This window comes from Hyla sarda, chromosome 11 (genome assembly GCF_029499605.1).
Source record: "Hyla sarda isolate aHylSar1 chromosome 11, aHylSar1.hap1, whole genome shotgun sequence".
Taxonomy (NCBI): domain Eukaryota; kingdom Metazoa; phylum Chordata; class Amphibia; order Anura; family Hylidae; genus Hyla; species Hyla sarda.
Window position 1 is genome coordinate 62,648,086 of NC_079199.1, and position 21,559 is coordinate 62,669,644.

Consider the following 21,559-nt stretch of genomic DNA (forward strand, 5'->3'; position numbering starts at 1 on the left):
AATGTGGGGAACCTGCTACTGCCTAATGTGGGGAACCTGCTGCTGCCTAATGTGGGGAAAACTGCTACTACCTACCTAATGTGGGGAACCTGCTGCCTATCTAATGTGGGGAACCTACTGCCTACCTAATGTGGGGAACCTGCTGCCTACCTAATGTGGGGAACCCCCAGAAGTAGCACGCCCATCATCAGTCAGCTCATGCTATTACCACACGGGGGTAGGGGGAATGGGGGGGGGTTGCTGGTGGATGATGAGGGGGTTGCTGGTGGATGATGAGGGGCGCATGATGGGGGCATTATATGTGAGGGGCGCATGATGGGGGCATTATATGTGAGGGGTGCATGATGGGGGAATTATATGTGAGGGGCGCATGATGGGGGAATTATATGTGAGGGGTGCATGATGTGGTCATTATATGTGAGGGGCGCATGATGTGGTCATTATATGTGAGGGGCACATGATGGGGTCATTATATTTGAGGGGCGCATGTGGCCCAGCCTCACGCAGCTGCTACCTCCAGTGACCCCCGGATAATTTGAGTTTGAGACCCCCTGTACTAGAGATAATATCCTTAAACAATGTCTATAGCCCTGCACTTTGCAATATTTATAAACATAGTAAGCTATTTACAAAACAGTAAAATGTGTATAGAATATACACATATTATTCAATAATATTCAAAGCAACTTGTGTCAGAAAGTTAATGGAAATAATTTTCAAATAGATTTGTACATTACTTCCATTTCAAAATCTTAACCCTTCCAGTACTTATCAGTTGCTGTATACTACAGATATACTACAGAGAAATTTGTGAAGTTCTTTCCAGTCTGAATACAGTCCTCTCTGCTGACACCTCTGTCCTTGTCTGGAACTGTCCACAGCAGGAGTGGTTTTCAATGGGGATATGCTTCTAACCTGGACAGTTCCTGACACGGACAGAGGTGTCAGCAGAGAGCACAGTGGTCAGACTGAAAACAAATATACAATTTTATCTGTTCCATACAACAGCTGATAAGTACTGGAAGGCTTCAGATTTTGAAATAGAAGAAGTAATTTACAAATCTGTTTAACCTTCTGGCACCAGTTGATTTGAAAACATTTGTTTTCCACTCCTTTAAAGTGAAATAATGGAGTATTCTTCTTTATATTCAATGAATATGATATTCAATGAACAAACTGTGCAAGTTGTTAACCAGCATATACTGAGTTAATCACAAAGGGTGGAAATGAGGTACTTCTTCACTTGCAGTTATTTATACAGTAGCATGAAAACATATTTGTATTGGCTCGAGAGGATGCCATATGATCTGTTCTATAAACAACATCTGTAATAGATAAGGCCTGTGTAATGATCACAGTGGGTGGGGTAGGAAACTGCCCATATTGCTTCCGTTATTAATTGGATTAAGACGCTCAGTCGGAAAGGAAAAATAGGTAATATTAAACAGACATTTGTCAAAGATTTGTCTTTGAAAGACAAGCAAAGAGATCTGTGAGATATTTCAGCTGCTTCGGCTGTGTAATGAGGAAATACTAACTATAACCCCAACAAACAAAATATTGAAAAATGACAGCAATGTGACATAGTGTCTCAAAATATATCAATATTCAGTGCCATTTACCAGATTATCATGTTTAAAGCAGTGTAAACAACAGAACATGACATGCTGACGTGCTTCAGTCGGTAAAATGATGTATGGAAATAAGACGGCAACTACAGTTCTTAACACTAAACCTTAAAGTCAAATGCACAGATTCAAGACAGTTCTTCGTGATTTTCATAGCAGAGTGTGATCTCATTAGACAGGATTCAAACTTTAGATTATATCCTACAGAAATGTTCTTGTCACATTAGCTTTAAAGCAATAGATGTTAACAAAAAAAAAAAGAAAGGTCTCAAGCATGTGAGTGTAATGTGGCTGCATATGAGCTCCAAGGTGCACAAAGCTAACATATGGTGCCCATAGACTGCTGTTGGGCCATACTGGTGATACACAGTTCCCAGTGCTTAGGATGTAACATATTAACAGCTTGTAAGGTTGAAAGAAAAGACAAGAGTCCATTTGTTCAACCTAAAGCCCTACAGTGTGAAGGCAAAAAAAAAACAAAAAAAAAAAACAATGAGGCTGATGCAAATTGCCCAATGAACTTCCCGACTCTTAAAAGGCGATCAGAATAAATTCCTGAATCAACGTTCCATCCACATAAACCAAGTATCCATAGCCTGTAATATTATATTTATATTACCAGCTTAGGTATAAAAAGGCTGATAAAGGGGTACAGTGGAAAACTATATATATTTTTTTTTTTTAATCAACTAGTGCCACAAAGATAAATAGATTTGTAAATGACTTCTATTTATAAATCTTAATCCTTCCAGTACTTATCAGTTGTTGTACGCTCCATGGGAAGTTGTATTTCTTTCTGGAGTTCTTTTCTGTCTGACCATAGTGCTCTCTGCTGACACCTCTGTCCATATCAGGAACTGTCCAGAGCAGGAAAGGTTTGCTATGGGGATTTGCTTGTACTCTGGACAGTTCCTGACATGGGAGAGAGGTGTCAGCAGAGAGCACTGTGGTCAGACAGAAAAGAATTCCAGAAAGAAATACAGCTTCCTCTGCAGCATAAAACACCTGAAAAGTAATGAAAGGTTTAAGATTTTTAAATAGAAGTAATTTACAAATCTGTTTAACTTTCTGGCACCAGTTGATTTAAAAAAAATAGTTTTCCACCGGAGTACCCCTTTTAAGATTTCTATACTGTCCATTCATATATTTGTACATTGTGATCAAATCCCCCCTAAGACATATTTTCTCCAAACTAAATACCGTACATACTCGAGTATAAGCAGAGTTTTTCAGCACGATTTTTCGTGCTGAAAACACCCCCTCGGCTTATACTCGAGTGAACTCTCCGCCCTCAGTGGTCTTCAACCTGCGGACCTCCAGATGTTTAAAAACTACAACTCCCAGCATGCCCGGACAGCCATCGGTTGGGAGTTGTAGTTTTGAAACATCTGGAGGTCCGCAGGTTGAAGACCACTGCGGCCTTCGTCATCATCCATCATCCCACCCCCTTTGGTTTTGTACTCACCTCCCCTCAGCGGTAAGGAAGGGTGAGCTGGTCCGGGCCATCTGTGCAGCAGGGACCGTCCGGTGGGGAGGGATAGTCGTTCTGGAATGTCCATCTTCACCGGGGGGGGGGGCTTTTCTCCGCGCTTCGGCCCCAGCCCCAGAATAGTGACATTTCCTTGACGACGACGCACAGGGACGTTCATGTGCAACGTCTCTGTGCGTCGTCGTCAAGGCAACATCACTATTCCGGGCCAGAAGCACAGAGAAGAGGCCCCCCGGTGAAGATGGACAGCCCGGAACGACTATCCCTCCCCACCAGACGGTCCCTGCAGAGTACAAAACTAAAGGGGGTGGGGGGGGGGTCTGGATGATGATGAAGGCCGCATTGGTCTTCAACCTGCAGACCTCCAGAGGTTTAAAAACTACAACACCCAGCATGCCCGGACAAGCGGTGATGATTAAGGGGGGGGGGGGGGTGGGATGATGACAGGGGGATGATGACAGGCGGTGATGAGGAAGGGGGGGTGTTGGATGATGACAGGGGGATGATGACAGGCAGTGATGATGAAGGGGGGTGTGGGATGATGACAGGCAGTGATGATGAAGGGGGGATGATGAAGGGGGATGATGACAGGCGGTGATGATGACAGGCAGTGATGATGACAGGCGGAGATGATGAAGGGGGATGATGACAGGCGGTGATGATGAAGGGTGATGATGACAGGCGGTGATGATGACAGGCAGTGATGATGACAGGGGAGATGATGACAGGGGAGATGATGACAGGCGGTGATGATGACAGGCGGTGATGATGACAGGCGGTGATGATGACAGGCGGTGATGATGACAGGCGGTGATGATGACAGGTGGTGATGATGAAGGGGGGGTGTGGGATGATGACAGGGGGATGATGACAGGCGGTGATGATGAAGGGTGGGGGGTGGGATGATGACAGGGGATGATGACAGGCAGTGATGAAGGGGGGGGGATGATGACAGGGTAATGATGTAGGGGGGATGATTACAGGTGGTGATGATGAAGGGGGGATGATGACAGGGTGATGATGATGAGGGTGTTAATGACAGGGGTCTGGATGATGACGGGGGGGGATGATGTATTTCCCACCCTAGGCTTATAGTCGAGTCAATAACTTTTCCTGGGTTTTTGGGGTGAAATTAGGGGCCCCGGCTTATATTCGGGACGGCTTATACTCGAGTATATACGGTAACTCCAAGCTTGATAATCTGTCTTGGTACTGTAAACCTCCCATATCATTAATTATGATTGCCCTTCTCTATGATGAACCCTCTCCAGTTCAGCCATGTCCTTCTTATATACCGCCTTAAGGACAGAGGTCATTTTGGCCTTAACCCCTTAAGGACAGACCCATTTTTTACCTCAATGACCAGGCTCTTTTTTAAAAATTTGACATGTATCTCTTTAAATGGTAATAACTTTAGAACACTTTTTCTGAGCAGAGCGATTCTGAGATTGTTTTTTTGTGACATATTGTACTTTATATACCGTATTTATCGGTGCATTACACGCACTGGTGTATAACATGCACCCCCTTTTTAACAGGGAAATTTAAGTTAAAAAAATAAAATGTAAAATAAATGACTTGGACTAAATGCCACATCATCCCCCCAACTTCGTTTTCTTCTGCACCTCAGTTTGGTCCCGTCCCCTCCAGTGTCCCATCATTCCCTCCCTTTTATCAGTCCCTGTGCCACATTTACCCCTCTCATCGCCACCCCCCATGTCTCATCATTTCACCCTGTCATAGACCACCACTAGCCATACATACATTAAGCATTTAGTGCCTCCCCCACCATCATTTCCCCCTGTCTCATCATGTCCCCTATCATCCCCCCTCATCATCCCCACACCCTGTCTCATCATGTCCCCCATCATTCTCCCTCATAATCCCCCACCCTGTCTCATCATGTCTCCCTCATTCCCCCTCATCATTTCCCCCTGTCTCATCCCCCCATCTTCCCCCCCTCATCATTTCCCCGTCTCATCCCCCCATCTTCCCCCCCTCATCCTTTCCCCCTGTCTCATCCCACCATCGTCCCCCCCTCATCATTTCCCCGTATCATCATCACCCCATCATGTTGTTTCTATGGCATCCAGTGGTCTTCAACCTGCGGACCTCCAGATGTTGCAAAACTACAACTCCCAGCATGCCCGGACAGCCAACTGCTGTCCGGGCATGCTGGGAGTTGTAGTTTTGCAACATCTGGAGGTCCGCAGGTTGAAGACCACTCTTCCCCTTTCCTTACTTGTCTGCGCTATGGCTGTCTTGCGGGGTCAGTGAAGCAGATGAGTTGCGTCCTCTCCCGGCTTCTCTTTGCGACATCACGGATGTCACTTTTTGGCGGCGTGAGTGATGCCGCACAGAGAAGCCGGCAGAGGTTTAACTCATCTGCTTCACTGACCCCACAAGACCCTCCGCCTGACCTGCGGAAGGGCAGACAGGTAAGGAAAATAAACAAAACTATAAAAATCAGGAAAGGGGGAATGATGAGGGAGGGGGGAGGGAGGGAAAATGAAAAGTAAAACTCCCTTGTTTTCTCCCGCACTATCCACAGGTACTGGGGGATAGTGCGGGAGACGCTGATTAAAAGGTAGCGCAGATCCGGACAAGATAGGGCTCATTTTAATCAGCGTCTCCCGCACTATCCACCAGTACATGTGGATAGTGCAGGAGAAAACAAGTGACAGAGCAGGGAGGAGACGCCACTGGTCACTGATTTAAAGTGGCCACGACCGTGCTGTTAATACTTAACAAGCAGACGCTGCTGTGGCCACTTTAAATCAGTGACCAGAAGACTGTGTGTATAACACACAGGCAGACTTTTTGCCTTAAATTTCAGTTTTAAAAGAGCGTGTTATACGCCGATAAATACGGTAAGTGGTGCATTTTGTTGACACATGCAGTATTTTTTGTGAAAAACTTTGAAATATTGAGGAAAAACTGGAAAATTTCATGTGTTTTATTTTTTTTTTCACGGCGTACACTGTGCGGTTAAAGTGATGTTATATTTATTTTGTGGGTCAGTATGATTATGGCGATACCCATTTTATATAGCTTTCTATGTTCTTTTTTCCTTTTCTGAGCAAAATTATTTTTCTGCCATTCATTTTCCAAAAGCCGTAACTTTTTTATTTAATCCGATGCCATTGAGTAAGGGCTTATTTTTTTGCCCACGGCATACGTCCTATAGCGGGAAGGGGTTAAAGTGGTTCTCCCGTGGAAAACTTTTTTTTTTTTTTTTAAATCAACTGGTGCCAGAAAGTTTAACAGATTTGTAAATTACTTAATACATCTTGTAAATCTTAATCATTCCAGTACTTTTTAGGGGCTGTATACTGTAGCCAAAAATGGTCAGCAGTGGTCAGCAGAGAGCACTGTGGTTGTGACATAAGAGAAATCCAAAAAGAAAAACACTTCCTCTGTATTATACAGCCCATAAAAAGTACTGTAAGGATTAAGATTTTTTAAAAGAAGTAATTTACAAATCTGTTTAACTTTCTGGCACCAGTTGATCTAAAAAAAAAAAAAAAAGGTTTCCACGGGAGTACCCCTTTAAGAATTAAGCCATTTTTTGCAAATGTGACCCATGTCATTTTATGCATTAATAACTCTGGGATGTGTTTACCTATCATACTGATTTTGTGACATATTCTACTTTATGTTTGTGGTAAATTTTCGACAATACTTGCATAATTTCTTTGTGAAAAATTCCATAATTTCATGAACATTTTTTAACTTTAGCATTTTTTTTTTAAACTTTGATACTCTGCTTGTAAGGATAATGGCCAAATAAATTATATATTCATTCACATATACAATATGTCTACTTTATGCTGGCATCATAAAGTTGACATGTTTTTACTTCTTGAAGACATAAGAGGGTTTCAAAGTTTAGCAGCATTTTCCAGTGTTTCAAGAAAATTTCAAAATCTTAAAGTTTTCAGGGACCAGTTTAGTTTTGAAGTGAATTTGAGGGCTTTTATGTTAGAAATCCCCCATAAATGACCCAATCATGAAAAATTTACCCCTCAAAGTATTGGTTAGACTTCCCCGTCACTGATGCCTGCTGGGGAGGGCGACATTCATCTATATAGGGTGCCTCCACCTGTCTATTGGCTGTCAGGGCAAGCTGGGAGTTGTAGTGTTGAAACAGCTGTAGGCACCCTGTGCAGAAAACAATTAGTTAGGGCCATGGGCGCGGCGCTACCCTGTTCCCTCCGTCTGTTCCCCGATCCCCCCCCCCCCCCACGTGTTAAAATGCCGAACCTGATCCCCGCTCTCCCCTAAAACAGATCAATCAATACTGCCAGACAGTCCAGCATGCAGGGGCAGCAGCGGCGCCGTCATGTGCAGGAGGAGTGGCCGGCCGGCCAGGGAGCCAATGCGCTCGCTCCCTGCCTGTCTGATTGACAGGCAGGGAGCGAGTGCAGGCTGAATGAATTAGGAACGATGCCTGGCCGGCATCAGTCCGAATTCAGGCGTGACGACAAGGATTTTAATTTTTAAAAAAATTATGAAAATGTATTAGAAATATTTTGTAGTACATATGTACTACAACATATAAAAAAAATAAAAAAAAAAGTTCCTGACTGTGCCCATTTAAACTTGGACATGAAAAATTTTATATTTTACATTAAATTGCTGGAGTTACAACAATTTTTTGCATTTTCACAAGGGTTATGGGAGAAAAATCCCACAAAATTTGTAACCCCATTTCTTCTGAGTATGGAAATACCCCATATGTAGTGGAAGTGTACTCTTCGGGCCCACTACGGGGCTCAGAAGGGAAGGAGCAAAATCTGGCTTTTGGAGAGAGAATTTTGCTGAAATGTTTTTTGGGGGGCATGTCACATTTAGGAAGCTCCCATGGTGCCAGAACAGTGGGAATCCCCCACATAGCACTCAATTTTGGAAACTACACCCCACATACAATCCATTTAGGAGTGTAGCAAGTTTTTGACCCTACAGGTGTTTGTAAAATTAGGAAAGTTTGTAGAATTAGGCTGTGAAAATTAAATTTCTAATTTAGATGCATATTTTGCACTTTTAGCAGCAATATTTTCACTTTCACAAAAAATATAAAACTACACCTGTCAAGGTACTCATCTAGGGGTATAATGAGATATTTTTATTTGTTTTGTTAGGGGTCTAGCAAGATGGTGAAAATATAAAACTACACCGGCCAAAGTATTTATCTAGGGGTATAACAGGAATTTGTTGTTGTGTTAGGTGTTTGCCAATAAGATTTTAGGAAATAATGTAATGGAGAAAAAGGGAAAATTACTGAATTGCTCCCTATAATACATAATAATGTAATTCCAAGGGTGTGTTTAATATTTTTTACAATGACTTTGGAATATAACATAGAAAACATTTTTTTTTAAACAAAGTATATAAGGAAGATTTTTTTATTTACCATAAGGAGTGCAATAGAAAAAATAAGTTTTAATGAGAGTGCCCATTTAAAGCTCACAGCACAAAAAATTTGCCCTCACATAGCCCCATATGTGGAAAAATAAAAGTTATAGGGGTCAGAAGACAATTTAGCATAATTAAGCATACTAATTTAGGTACATGTAGTAATAACTGCCATCACACCCCCTCCATAGGCTTGCATTGAGTCACGATACTCCGGCCCCATAGTCATGAGGCTTCAGACACTGAGCCTCCAGCTGAGACAGGTGGATGCTGCATGAGAGATTGCGGGGGTCCCCAGTGGTGGGACCCCAAGGATCAGACATCTTATCTCCTATCATTTGGATAGGGGATAAGAGGTCTTAGGACCTGAGTACCCCTTTAAAGAGGTACTCCAGTAGGAAATTATTTTAAATCCTTCTAGTACTTATCAGCTGCTGTATGCTCCATAGGAAGTTGAGTAGTTCTTTTCAGTCTGACCCCAGTGCTCTCTGCTGACACCTATGTGAATGTCAGGAACTGTCTGAAGTAGGAGAGGTTTGCAATGGGGATTTGCTACTACTCTGGGCAGTTCTTGGCACAGAGAGAGGTGTCATCAGAGAGCACTGTGGTCAGACAGAAAAGAACAACTCAACTTCCTCTGTATTATACAGCAGCTGATAAGTACTGGAAGGATTAAGATTTTTTAACAGAAGTCATTTACAAATCTGTTTAACTTTATGGAGCCAGTTGAAAAATAGTTTTCCACCGCGGTACCCTTTTAAGGCCAAAATGGGCGGGTCCTTAAGGGGTTAAATGGGCACTGTCAGATCCAAAAAATGTTTTATATGTAGTTACTGAATAAATAATAAAAATAAAACCTTTGTAATATGGTTGTTACATTTTTTTTAAATATTTAATAAAGAAAACAGCTCCTGAAAACTCCACCACTAGGGGTCCTCAAACATAATTGGACACTAACCAGTCCTGCAGCAGCATCAGGTTTGTCCAGGAGTCATGGACAAGAGAAGACTCATGGACAAGGCTGCATGAGCAGACACACCAATCACCTCCCACCACCACAAGCAAAAGGCACACCCCTTCTCCTGAGAGGAGGGATTTTTATAATAAATATAGGTGACAGAGGCATAAAAATTACATGGCCAGGATTAGGTACTGAGTAACTTTTTTTTTCTGTGGGATCTGACAGGTACGCTTTAAAAATAACCCTTATATAAGGGTGATGGGGGGGGGGGGGGAGCCAACAGATTTGTGACATCTATGAGCAACTATTTACTGCAAACTAAAAGCAGCATTGCAACAAAGACCCAGAACAGTATCTGGACACTCTGAGCTAATAATTATAAAATAATATGAAACTGTTACAGTGTATAACATGCTGCTAAAAAACAAGCTTTTCCATTTACATGAGGCCTTATTGGTTAAGCAGCAGCAATCACAGGGGGATTTATTTCTACCACAGGAGAATATGCTGTGCGTCATATCTGATAAGACTGACATCTCTTCGCCTGTTCTCTAAGAATTTACTCCTGCAGTGTTAAGCATTTTCCAGCAAAAGATATTGATTGTAAACAGTATATGATAAAAATACAGAATAGCATAATAAAACCCAATATTGCAAATACATGATCTGTAAAGAACAGACCGTACCATTCCAGGAGACATCAAATCAACATTACACTAGGTCTTAGGGGAACCGTTTTAATTTCCATAGACCAGAAACAAATGTAGTGACAGGTCACATAATACGAACCACAGCTAGAACATAAACACCCACATCAGGGGACAACTCGAACTATAAGGGGCACAGCAACCCTACTGTTACCAAACAAAGCAGTAACTTTATACAACAATTATACAACCTGAAACATTAAAGCAGTACAATGCTAAATCAAGTAGCACACTTTAGAGCACAGGTGAAACAATGACTGAAATTAAATAGGAAACATTCACGCTTTATCAAAAGCTAACTATAAAGACAATGCATAATTGAGTCCTGTGGTGCAGTTTAATTACATAAACCACACACTATCAGGGTCATTTTTAGAAATTTAAAAGCACAATGAAAAAAATAAAAATAAAACTGTTCTTACTTTCACAACTCTGCTATAAGGGTTGCCTTGCCTTACACCTTGGACCATGTAGGGAAGTTACTGACATACCAAACTCTCCCCAATGTCATGAATGGCTGCCTTCTTGGGAGCAAAATCAGACCATCTCTTGTTATTTTTCCCAAAAAAGGTTGCTATATTTCCCTTGTTAGTATTATGATCACTGCATAGTAGAATTAGAATCACTGCCATAGTAAAATTAACCCCTCCTAAACATTTGACTTACACATACACTGCTCAAAAAAATAAAGTGAACACTTAAACAATACAATGTAACTCCAAGTCAATCACACTTCTGTGAAATCACACTGTCCACTCAGGAAGCAACACTGATTGACAATCAATTTCACATGATGTTGTGCAAATGGAACAGACAACAAGTGGAAAGTATAGGCAATTATCAAGACACCCCCAATAAAGTAGTGATTGTGTTGGTGGTGACCACAGACCACTTCTCAGTTCCTATGCTTCCTGGCTGATGTTTTGGTCACTTTTGAATGCTGGTGGTGCTTTCACTCTAGTGGTAGCATGAGACGGAGTCTACAACCCACACAAGTGGCTCAGGTAATGCAGATCATCCAGGATGGCACATCAATGCGAGCTGTGGCAAGAAGGTTTGCTGTGTGTCAGCATAGTGTCCAGAGCATGAAGGCGCTACCAGGAGACAGGCCAGTACATCAGGAGACGTGGAGGGAACCATAGGAGGGCAACAACCCAGCAGCAGGACAGCTACCTCCGACTTTGTGCAAGAAGGAGCAGGAGGAGCACTGCCAGAGCCCTGCAAAATGTCCTCCAGCAGACCACAAATGTGCATGTGTCCACTCAAACAGTCAGAAACAGACTCCATGAGTTTGGTATGAGGGCCCAAAGTCCACACGTGGGGGTTGTGCTTACAGACCAACACCGTGCAGGACGTTTGGCATTTGCCAGAGAACACCAAGATTGGAAAATTCACCACTGGCGCCCTGTGCTTTTCGCAGATGAAAGCAGGTTCACACTGAGCACGTGACAGACGTGACAGAGTCGGTAGATGCCTGGGAGAACGATCTGCTGCCTGCAACATCCTCCAGCATGACCGGTTTGGCGATGGATCAGTAATGGTGTGAGGTGGCATTTCTTTGGGGGGCCGCACAGCCCTCTATGTGCTTGCCAGAGGTAGCCTGACTGCCATTAGGTACAGAGATGAGATCCTCAGACCCCTTGTGAGACCATATGCTGGTTTGGTTGGCCCTGGGTTCCTCCTAATGCAAGACAATGCAAGACCTCATGTGGCTGGAGTGTGTCAGCAGTTCCTGCAAGAGGAAGGCATTGATACTATGGACTGGCCCGTCCATCATGTCTCACTCCATCCACCAACACCAAGTTGCATCACAGACTGTCCAGGAGTTGGCAGATGCTTTAGTCCAGGTCTGGGATGACATCCCTCAGGAGCATGCCCAGGCATTGTAGGGAGGTCATACGGGCCACATGGAGGCCACACACACACACTACTAAGCCTCATTTAACTTGTTTTAAGGACATTACATCAAAGTTGGATCAGCCTGTAGTGTGGTTTTCCACTTTGATTTTGAGTGTGACTCCATATCCAGACCTTCAAGGCTTGATAAATTTGATTTTCATTGATATTTTTTGTGTGATTTTGTTGTCAGCACATTCAACTACGTAAAGACGAAAATATTTCATACGAGTAGTTCATTCATTCAGATCTAGGATGTGTTATCTTAGTGTTCCCTTTATTTTTTTGAGCAGTGTCCATCAAAATGGTAAGGAGGAAGACAGGAGCTGAGTGCCTGCACCATACACAGTGGAAACCAACTGACACCTGTGTTAAACAGCTAAAATCAAAGACAACTCCAATCCTGGCTCCATAAATGCCCAAACTATTAAATTATAATGTTAATCACGCAGTCAATGGTGTAAACGTAAGAAAAATACCAAAGACCAGAAAGGAATATTTTTGGTCACTTCATATATCAGAAAAAATAAATAAACAATCTAAAAGTCTCAATGGTGTCAATAAAAATTACAGATCATGGCGCAAAAAAATAGCAATGATATAGCCCTATATATGGGGGGGGGGGAAAGAGTTATAGGGGTCAAAAGAGGACAAATTTACAATGTTAATCGTAATCATTTTCATACAAAGTTATAATCTTTTTACAAGTAGTAAAATAAAACCAAACCTATATAAATCGAGTATCATTTTAATCGTATAGACCTACAGAATATAGATAATGTGTCATTTTTATCGAAAAGTGCAGTGCATGTGTAGAAACTAAAGTATCCCCCCCCCTCAATTTTTTGGGGGTTTCACGGTAAATTTTGTGGTGAAATAAGTACAGTGACCCCCCGACCTACGACGGCCCCGACATATGATCAAATCAACATACGATGGCCTCTCAGAGGCCATCGCATGTCGATGTCCGCATCGACATACGATGCTTTTTTATGTCGGGGCCATCGGATTAAGTGCTATCGGGCAGCGCAAAATGCTTAAGCTGCTGCCGGATAGCAGCTTAATGTTCCCTGTGTGGTGCGGTGAGTATTACTTACCCCTCTACGATGCTCCGGGGTGCCCTTCGGGTCCAGCGCTGGTCTTCCGGTGTCTTCTTGGCCCTCTCCGATGACGTCAATACGCTGCTGTGCACGTCATCCAATAGGAATGGAGTACGCAGCAGCGTAATGACGTCGCTAAGTAGGCCCAGTAAGGCCTTGCGGAAGACAGAAGAGGACTGGAGAAGACAGCGGAGGACCGGAGAAGACCAGGAGAGCCCAGCGGAGGCCCGGGGTCCCCATCGCGAGCGTCGGGGACACCATCGCGAGCGGCGGGGACAGGCGAGTACAGCTTCCTATACTTTACATTGCACGAATCCCTCAATATATGATGGATTCGACAAACGATGGCTCGTTTGGAACGAATTACCATTGTATGTTGAGGGACCACTGTATAATGTTATTGCAAAGTATTATTGGTGGCGCAAAGAGTAGGTTTGTAAGTTGACAATTGAAAGTGTTATGGCTATTAGAAGGCAAGAAGGGAAAAACTTAACTGCAAAAATGAAAACACTTAATGACCTTAACCCCTTAAGGATGCAGGGTTTTTCCGTTTTTGCATTTTCATTATTTCCTCATCACCTTCTAAAAATCATAATGCTTTCAATTTTACACATAAAATTCCATATGATGGCTTATTTTTTGCGCCACCAATTCCACTTTGCAGTGACAGTCATTTTACCAAACAATCCACGACGAAACGGAAAAAAAATTAATTGTGTGACAAAATTGAAGAAAAATTTCATTTTTGAACTTTTGGGGGCTTCCGTTTCTACGCAGTGCATTTTTCGGTAAAAATGACACCTTATCTTTATTATGTAGGTCCATGTGGTTAACATGACACCCTACTTATATTAGTTGGATTTTGTAGTTCTTCGGAAAAAAATCATAACTACATGCAGGAAAATTTATACGTTAAAAATTCTCATATTCTAACCCCTATAACTTTTTTTTATTTTTCCGCGTACGGGCCAGTATGAGGGCTCATTTTTTGCACTGTGTTCTGAAGTTTGTATCGGTACCCTTTTTGTATTGATCAGACTTTTTGATCTCTTTTTATAAATTTTTCATGATATAAAAAGTGACCAAAAATATGCTATGTTGGACTTTGGAATTTTTTTTGCGCGTACGCAATTGACCGTGCGGTTTATATTTTTATAGTTGGGACATTTCCGCACGAGGCGATACCACATGTTTATTTTTATTTACACTTTTTTATGGGAAAAGGGGGGTGATTCAAACTTTCATTTGGAAGGGGTTAAATGACCTTTGATAACTTTTTTTTTTTTTTACCTTTTTTTTTTTGCAGTGCTATAGCTATAGCACTGCACATACTGATCCTTTACTCTGATCCCTGCAAAGCCATAGCTTTGCATGGATCAGCGGGATAGGGGCTCAGGCTTGGAGCAATCAAACGCCGATCGGACACGACAGAGCAAGGTAAGGGGGTCTCTGCTCACGTCCTAGCTGATTTTATCGCAATGTCCCGATCAGCCCGACTGAGCTGCTGGGAAGCGTTTACTTTCACTTTCAGACACGGCGGTCAACTTTGATCGCCGCATCTGTAGGGTTAATAGTGTGCGGCACAACGATCGGAGCCGCACGCTATTAGCTCAGGGTGCCGGCTATCATTAGCAGCCGGGACTGACCCGGGTGACCCCGTTTTAAACACCGGGACCGGGCATAGTGCGTACAGGTACACCCTACCCCCTTAACAGGTTAAAGGGGTACTCCGGTGTAAAAAAATTCTTTTTTTTATTATTTGGTGACAGAAAGTTAAACAGCTTTGTCTGTGTAGGTGGGGCTTATCGTTAACCCCTTAAAGGGGTACTCCGCCCCTGGCATCTTATCCCCTATCCAAAGGATAGGGGATAAGATGTTAGATCGCCGCGGTCCCGCTGCTGGGGACCCCGGGGATCGCCGCTGCGGCACCCCGCCATCATTACTGCTCAGAGCGAGTTCGCTCTGTGCGTAATGATGGGCGATACAGGGGCCGGAGCAGCGTGACGTTATGGCTCCGCCCCTCATGACATCACGGCCCGTCCCCTTAATGCAAGTCTATGGCAGGGGGCGTAACGACCGCCACGCCCCCTCCCATAGACTTGTATTGGCAGGGCGGGGTGTGACGTCACGAGGGGCGGGGCCGTGACGTAACGATGCTCCGGCCCCTGTATTGCCCATCATTACGTGCAGAGCGATCTCGCTCTGCGCAGTAATGATAGCGGGGTGCTACAGCAACGATCCCCGGGGACCCCAGCAGCGGGACCCTGGCGATCTGACATCTTATCCCCTATCCTTTGGATAGGGGATAAGATATCTAGGGGTGGAGTACCCCTTTAAGGACAAAACATTTTTTCCATTTTGGACTTTAGTTTTTTCCTCCTTTTTTAAAAATCATAATCCTTTAAATTTTGCACCTAAAAATCCATATGATGGCTTATTTTTTTTGCGCCACCAATTCTACTTTGTAATGACATCAGTCATTTTACCCAAAAATCTATGGCGAAACAAAAAAAAAAATCATTGTGCAACTAAATTTAAGAAAAAATTCCATTTTGTAAATTTTGGGGGCTTCAGTTACTACACAGTACATTTTTGGTAAAAATTACACCTTATCTTTATTCTGTAGGCACATACAATTAAAATGATACCCTACTTATCTAAGTTTGATTTTGTCAACAAATCATAACTACATGCACGAAAATTAATATGTTTAAAATTGTCCTCTTCTGACCCCTATAACTTTTTTATTTTTCTGCATTTTTCTGGGGCTCATTTTTTGCGCCGTGATCTGAAGTTTTTATCGGTATTATGTTTGTTTTGATCGGACCTTTTGATCGCTTTTTATTCATTTTTTATTGTATTAAAAGTGACCAAAAATACGCTATTTTGGACTTTCTGTGAATACGCTATTGACCATGCACTTTAATTAATTATATATTTTTTATAGTTCGGACATTTACACACGTTGCAATACCACATATGTTTATTTATATTGACACAGTTTGTTTTTTTTTTTATGGGAAAAGGGGGATGATTCAGACTTTTATTAGGGAAGGGGTCATATCATCTTTATTAACTTTTTTTTTTTATTTATTTGACTATGCTATGGGGCTGTGAAGTTAGTGTAGTTCATAATATAGTGTCTGTACCTGTGTGTGACGGGTTTCTCACAATTCTTCTGTGATTTTCACCCCATTATTTATTTTTACCAGCATACAAAATGATTGTTGTCTCGGATTTTTCCCAGCTTGCAATGTGGCCGAGACCTGACTCACTAGTCAGCTGATGACAGGGAGCCTGTCTGCTTCAATGAGTGGAGGGATCAATCTGCAACTAATGCAACAGCTGTAGGCACCCTGATTGAAAACCACAGGTCTTTTGTTTCAATGGGTGGGGTGGCTGATGTGTGGGAGGGAGGAAAATGGCATTGTGGGATTTGTAGTCAAAAAAACATAAAAGTCAAACAGGAAATACAAGTTCACAAAAAGCTAGCGACAGTGTTAGGCTGGGTTCACATCACGTTTTTGCCACACTGTTTTCAATCTGTTTTTCTAAAAAAAAAATGTATGACAAAAAAAAGTATGCGTTTTTAAACAGTATACTGTTTTTAAAAGTGCATACAGTTCCGTCAGTTTTTATAGAAAAAAAAAACATACGTTTTTGAAAATGTTGTCCATTTTTAATGGGAGGGGTCTTGGGTGGGGACTTAACCTTCCTGGCGGTATGATTCTTTCTGGAAATTTGTACCAAAAACGGTACAATTTTTTGCACTGAATTTCACATCTCCCCCCGCCCATTTCACATCTCCCCCATCACATTCCCCCTCCCTTGTCACATTCCCCCTCTCCCTTGTCACATCCCCCGTCACATTCTCCCTCCTCCTTGTCACATTCTTCCCCCCTTGTCACATTCTTCCCCTTTGTCACATCCCCCCCTTATCCCATTCCCCCCTTGTCACATTCCCCCCCCTGTCACATTCCCCCCCCCTGTCACATTCTCCCCCTTCATGTTACATTCCCCTCCCCCTGTGAAATCACCCCCTTGTCACATCCCCCCCTTCATGTCACATTCCCCCTCCCCTGTCACATTCCCCCCTCTTGTCACATTCCCCCCCCCCCTTCATGTCACATTCCCCCCCCCCTTGTCACATCCCCCCCTCTGTCACATTCCCCCCTTTGTCACATTCTCCCCCCTTGTCTTGTCCTGCAGCAGAATACACTAGGTTTGCCGGGCAGATTTCAAAACCTAGTGTATTTGCTGCAGAACAAGCCCTTTCCCCTTCAGCCAATCACAGGCTTTACACCACTGCGGCCTGTGATTGGCTGAAAAGTGAAAGGTCCTGTAAGATGAATAGAGCAGGGACCAGAGCACACGGAGGGGAACGACATCTTCAGGGACCGGGACTAGGTGAGCAAAAGTTTTTTTTATTTTACTACTTTTTCCTTTTACATTTAGCTCAGTGTTTTTCTGACAGGGTACCTCCAGCTGTTGTGAAACTACTACTCCAAGCATGCCCGGACAGCCTTTGGCTGTTCGGGCATGCTGAGAGTTGTAGTTTTGCAACAGCTGGAGGCCCCCTGGTAGGGAAACACTGACTTTTAGTATTTTTCTTTACCTGCTCTGGCCGCCCCCCGCAACGGGAGCCGACCAGAGCAGATAATCGCAAGTTTTCCCGGGGGCCGCATCGCTATATCGCATTGCTTTTGCGATATATCGTGCAGCCCGGCCGGAAACTCTGTAATTCTACCCCGAGCGTGACTCGGGGTTACCGATCCTGGCAGGGAAAATTAACCCCGAGTCACGCTCGGGAATACCGCTCAGGAGGTTAAGGATTCAAATGTGCATGTGCAAAGTAAAAACATATACGTTTTTTAGTATGGAACCGTATACATTTGTGTTTCCCATTGACAACCATGTTAAAAAAAATGTATGCGGTTGCAGTAGGTTTTTAAACCGGAGACAAAATCGTGGTCAACCACGGTTTTGACTCCGGCTTAAAAACCGTACTGCAACCGCATACGTTTTTTTTTAAATGGACGTCAATGGGAAACGCACATGTATACGGTTCCATACGGGAAAAACTTATACGTTTTTACTTTGCACATGCGCATTTGAATCCTAAAGTCCCCACCCAAGACCCCTCCCATTAAAAATGGACAAAATTTTCAAAAAGGTATGTTTTTTTTTCTATAAAAACTGACAGAACTGTATGCACTTTTAAAAACAGTATACTGTTTAAAAACGCATACGGTTTACTTTTTTCCATACTGTTCCATCCGTTTTTTGCCATACAGTTTTCTTTAGAAAAACGGATTGAAAACAGTATGGTAAAAATGTGATGTGAACCCAGCCTAATGGTAATCTCACAACATAGCCATTTACCCCCAAGACCAGCGCAGATCCTTCTTAAGCATGTCCATTACTGTCTGCCAGGTACGTACTAAAATCACCTTATGGTGGATAACCACTTTAATCATTGGCTTTTAGGGTGATGAAATAAGTACTAAAGCAGATAATAAACCGTGACTGTCTGTCTTATCTACCGTATGTAACTGGAAGCAAAGCATTCACTACCAGATAAGCAAAATGGTATGTGCCCTTTACACTAGCATTGTCACTTTATTTTACGTATTTAGTCTAATTCAAAATATCTCAATGTTTATTTGATTCCCAATCTGTTATGTTATATTCTTATTAAGGTTATACACAGCATCCGGTACCTTGAACACAAGGTAATAAACTGTGCTTGCATTGATGGTTTTAAATCTGTTTTCAAAAAATTAGTAGAGCCGTACCTGTGACCCAAGTTATCTGATTGAAACTTGTGATGTAGAGCAGTAGTGGCCCGACCTCAGTGTTGCACCCACTTCATACCTGCTGCAGGGGGTACTGCAACACAGCTCTCGCTTCTTGGCCTTTTGGCTAAGATCAAGTGTAGTATCTGTTCTTATCAGTTTTCATGCTGGTGGGGATGGGTGCTGCATGGAGGATGCAGGTGTACCAGGGCTTTCCGGGGCTGGTTCTGAGGAATCAGCTTGACGGCTGCCCCGATGTGACCTGTTCCCTCCGGGTCTCGCCATGAGGCTGAGAGGGTCTAGAGCCGAGGTACTTTTGTGCCTCGGGGAGTGGTGACCCCGAGGTGCCAAAACTCACTGGGAGGATGGACTCACTGAGTTGAAGCACGGGCACCATAATCTCTTCACCTTGTGGCACTCACCTCTTGATTCCCGGCCTTCTGGCTAGGATCAGAGAAATTTTTATAGATCCGGCCGGATGTCCGGGCAGTATATCTGCACACATTCACTTATTTATTTCTTTTTGTCTCACTGTGTCACTTTTTGCGTGTTGTGTGTTCATAGGATTTGTCAGGATGCGGTAGCCCTTCTGGGTGTCCCTCCTGGCGGTCTAGGGGAGGTGTGTGTGGCCATTAGGTTCCGCACCTCCCTGCAAACACCCCGGGTACTCCTGCTTTGGCAGGGTACCTACCGTTATCGGCTCTGCGGGCAGATACATTGGCTAACGCCAAGGGGGATGCCGGGAGCATTTGTGGTCCCCTAGTAGCTTCGGCGAAAAGGGATATCGAACCTGGAACCTCGCAGGTACCTTTTGGTCCGGAGGCGAAGGGTAAGGTTTGTTGGGGGGCCTCTCTCCTATCGGAGAAGGGCTTGCGATAGACCGCATCCTTTGTGCACGTTTTTTTAGTGTAACACGTTTGCACTTTGGGTGAATCGAGAGCACGTTCCTCGGCTTTAAAAAAAAATAAAAATACTGCAACACAGCTCTGTTCAAGTGAATGGGACCAGCTGTCATTTCTCGTACAACTGAGTACTCAGAGGCATTGTTTTGATGGAGAAAACCGTGAAGGGGGCTGAAGTCCTGGATTTCAAAAGTTGGTCCGCTAAATTGGCATAAACTACTGATGTGTGATCAATTTACAAAAATCAGAATGTTATACCCCATTACATGGGTGGGTCAAGTGACAAAAATATTATGCATGGCTGGAATTGTTTAAAAAATGTAAAAAAAATATATATATATTTCAAAACATACTTACTAATCACCCTCAGCTCCCTGTCTCATTTTATCTGGTCCCTGCTTGTCACCACCTGTTTCAAAGTTGATCAGTGCAATTACTGCTGTAGCAGGGTCCCAACTCCCACGGTGAGCTGCTGTATCAGCGATCCCCCCCACGCACGCATGCATCGATGCCCTACCCAATTAACCATAAGTAGCTATATATACAGTTTCACGGTCTCGGCACCAAAAACGGAGGCTCTGGTAAAGTTCAACCCTGTAGATTCTGGAAAGTGCACTTTGCCTGGGGATCTGAGGCAAGTGTCTTGGAACCCCATTAGTGAACAAGCACTAGTGGTGTACCTATGAATGGGCAGCCTGATCCCGTTCAGGGACAGGTTTTGCCAAAGCGTAAGCACACCACTGAACCTTAGTCAGTGATTAGCTGAGTGGGCAGTTTCTGCTGAGAAAGCTCATCTTGGAAACAGGAAGTAGCGTTGAATAGCAGGGAATCAAAGTCAGCACATACAAAGTAACACAGCCATATTCTATACACACAAATAATCTACTTGACATCTATCTGATGCAAATTTCTGTGATATACGTTGGCAGCCAATGAGAATTTGATTCTGGTACATACCACAGCAGGATCCATTCATTTGAATGAGCCGAACATAGTCTAAAAGTGACAATGGCACATTTGCGAGCGTATACTGTTATATTTTCTTTTTTTTTTCTTTTCAGGGGGAAATATCTGTTTTTATCTTGGTAGAAGAAAAGCTGAGACAGAGATCATGTTGACAAACAGGATAATATTGACTATGCACAATAAGGGTAACAGTCCTTGTGCTGCAATGTGATATTATATTATATATTGTTCCACATTATCAATGTTAAATGAAACTACTCTGCCATACCCACCATATTTATCGCAATGGGTTATCCTGTGCAACCAAAAGAAATTAGTGTCTTAATTTTCCACGAAAAGTGAAAGCTATACTCTGGTAGTAATAGGTTGCATATAAGCATCCATTGTTTTTCCAAATCACAATGTGCAAGGTTCATCATAATACTTGTCATTGGCAGCAAAATAAAAGTTTGCTTTAAAAGATTCAGTCTATAAAATATATACATTTTTTTTAAATAATACAAAGAAAAAGGGAAAATGATGATGATGATGATGATGATGACGACGACAACAAGATGAATGGATAAGAATCAGAGAAACCATAAACATGCCATTGAGAAGCTTAAAGACCCAAACAGAAGATGAGACATTTTGGAGAAACTCTATTAATATGGTTGACAGTAGTTAAAACCAACTTGACAGCATATAATAATATAAATGA

General features: G+C 42.9%; 1 protein-coding gene and 1 pseudogene across 1 annotated transcript in view; one reads left to right on the forward strand and one right to left on the reverse strand.

Moving 5' to 3' along the window:
• AVEN (apoptosis and caspase activation inhibitor) overlaps window positions 1-21,559 on the reverse strand; it is a 770,692-nt gene that overhangs the window by 417,951 nt on the left and 331,182 nt on the right. The window lies entirely within an intron of this gene.
• Window positions 19,099-19,258, forward strand: LOC130296035 (U2 spliceosomal RNA; annotated as a pseudogene).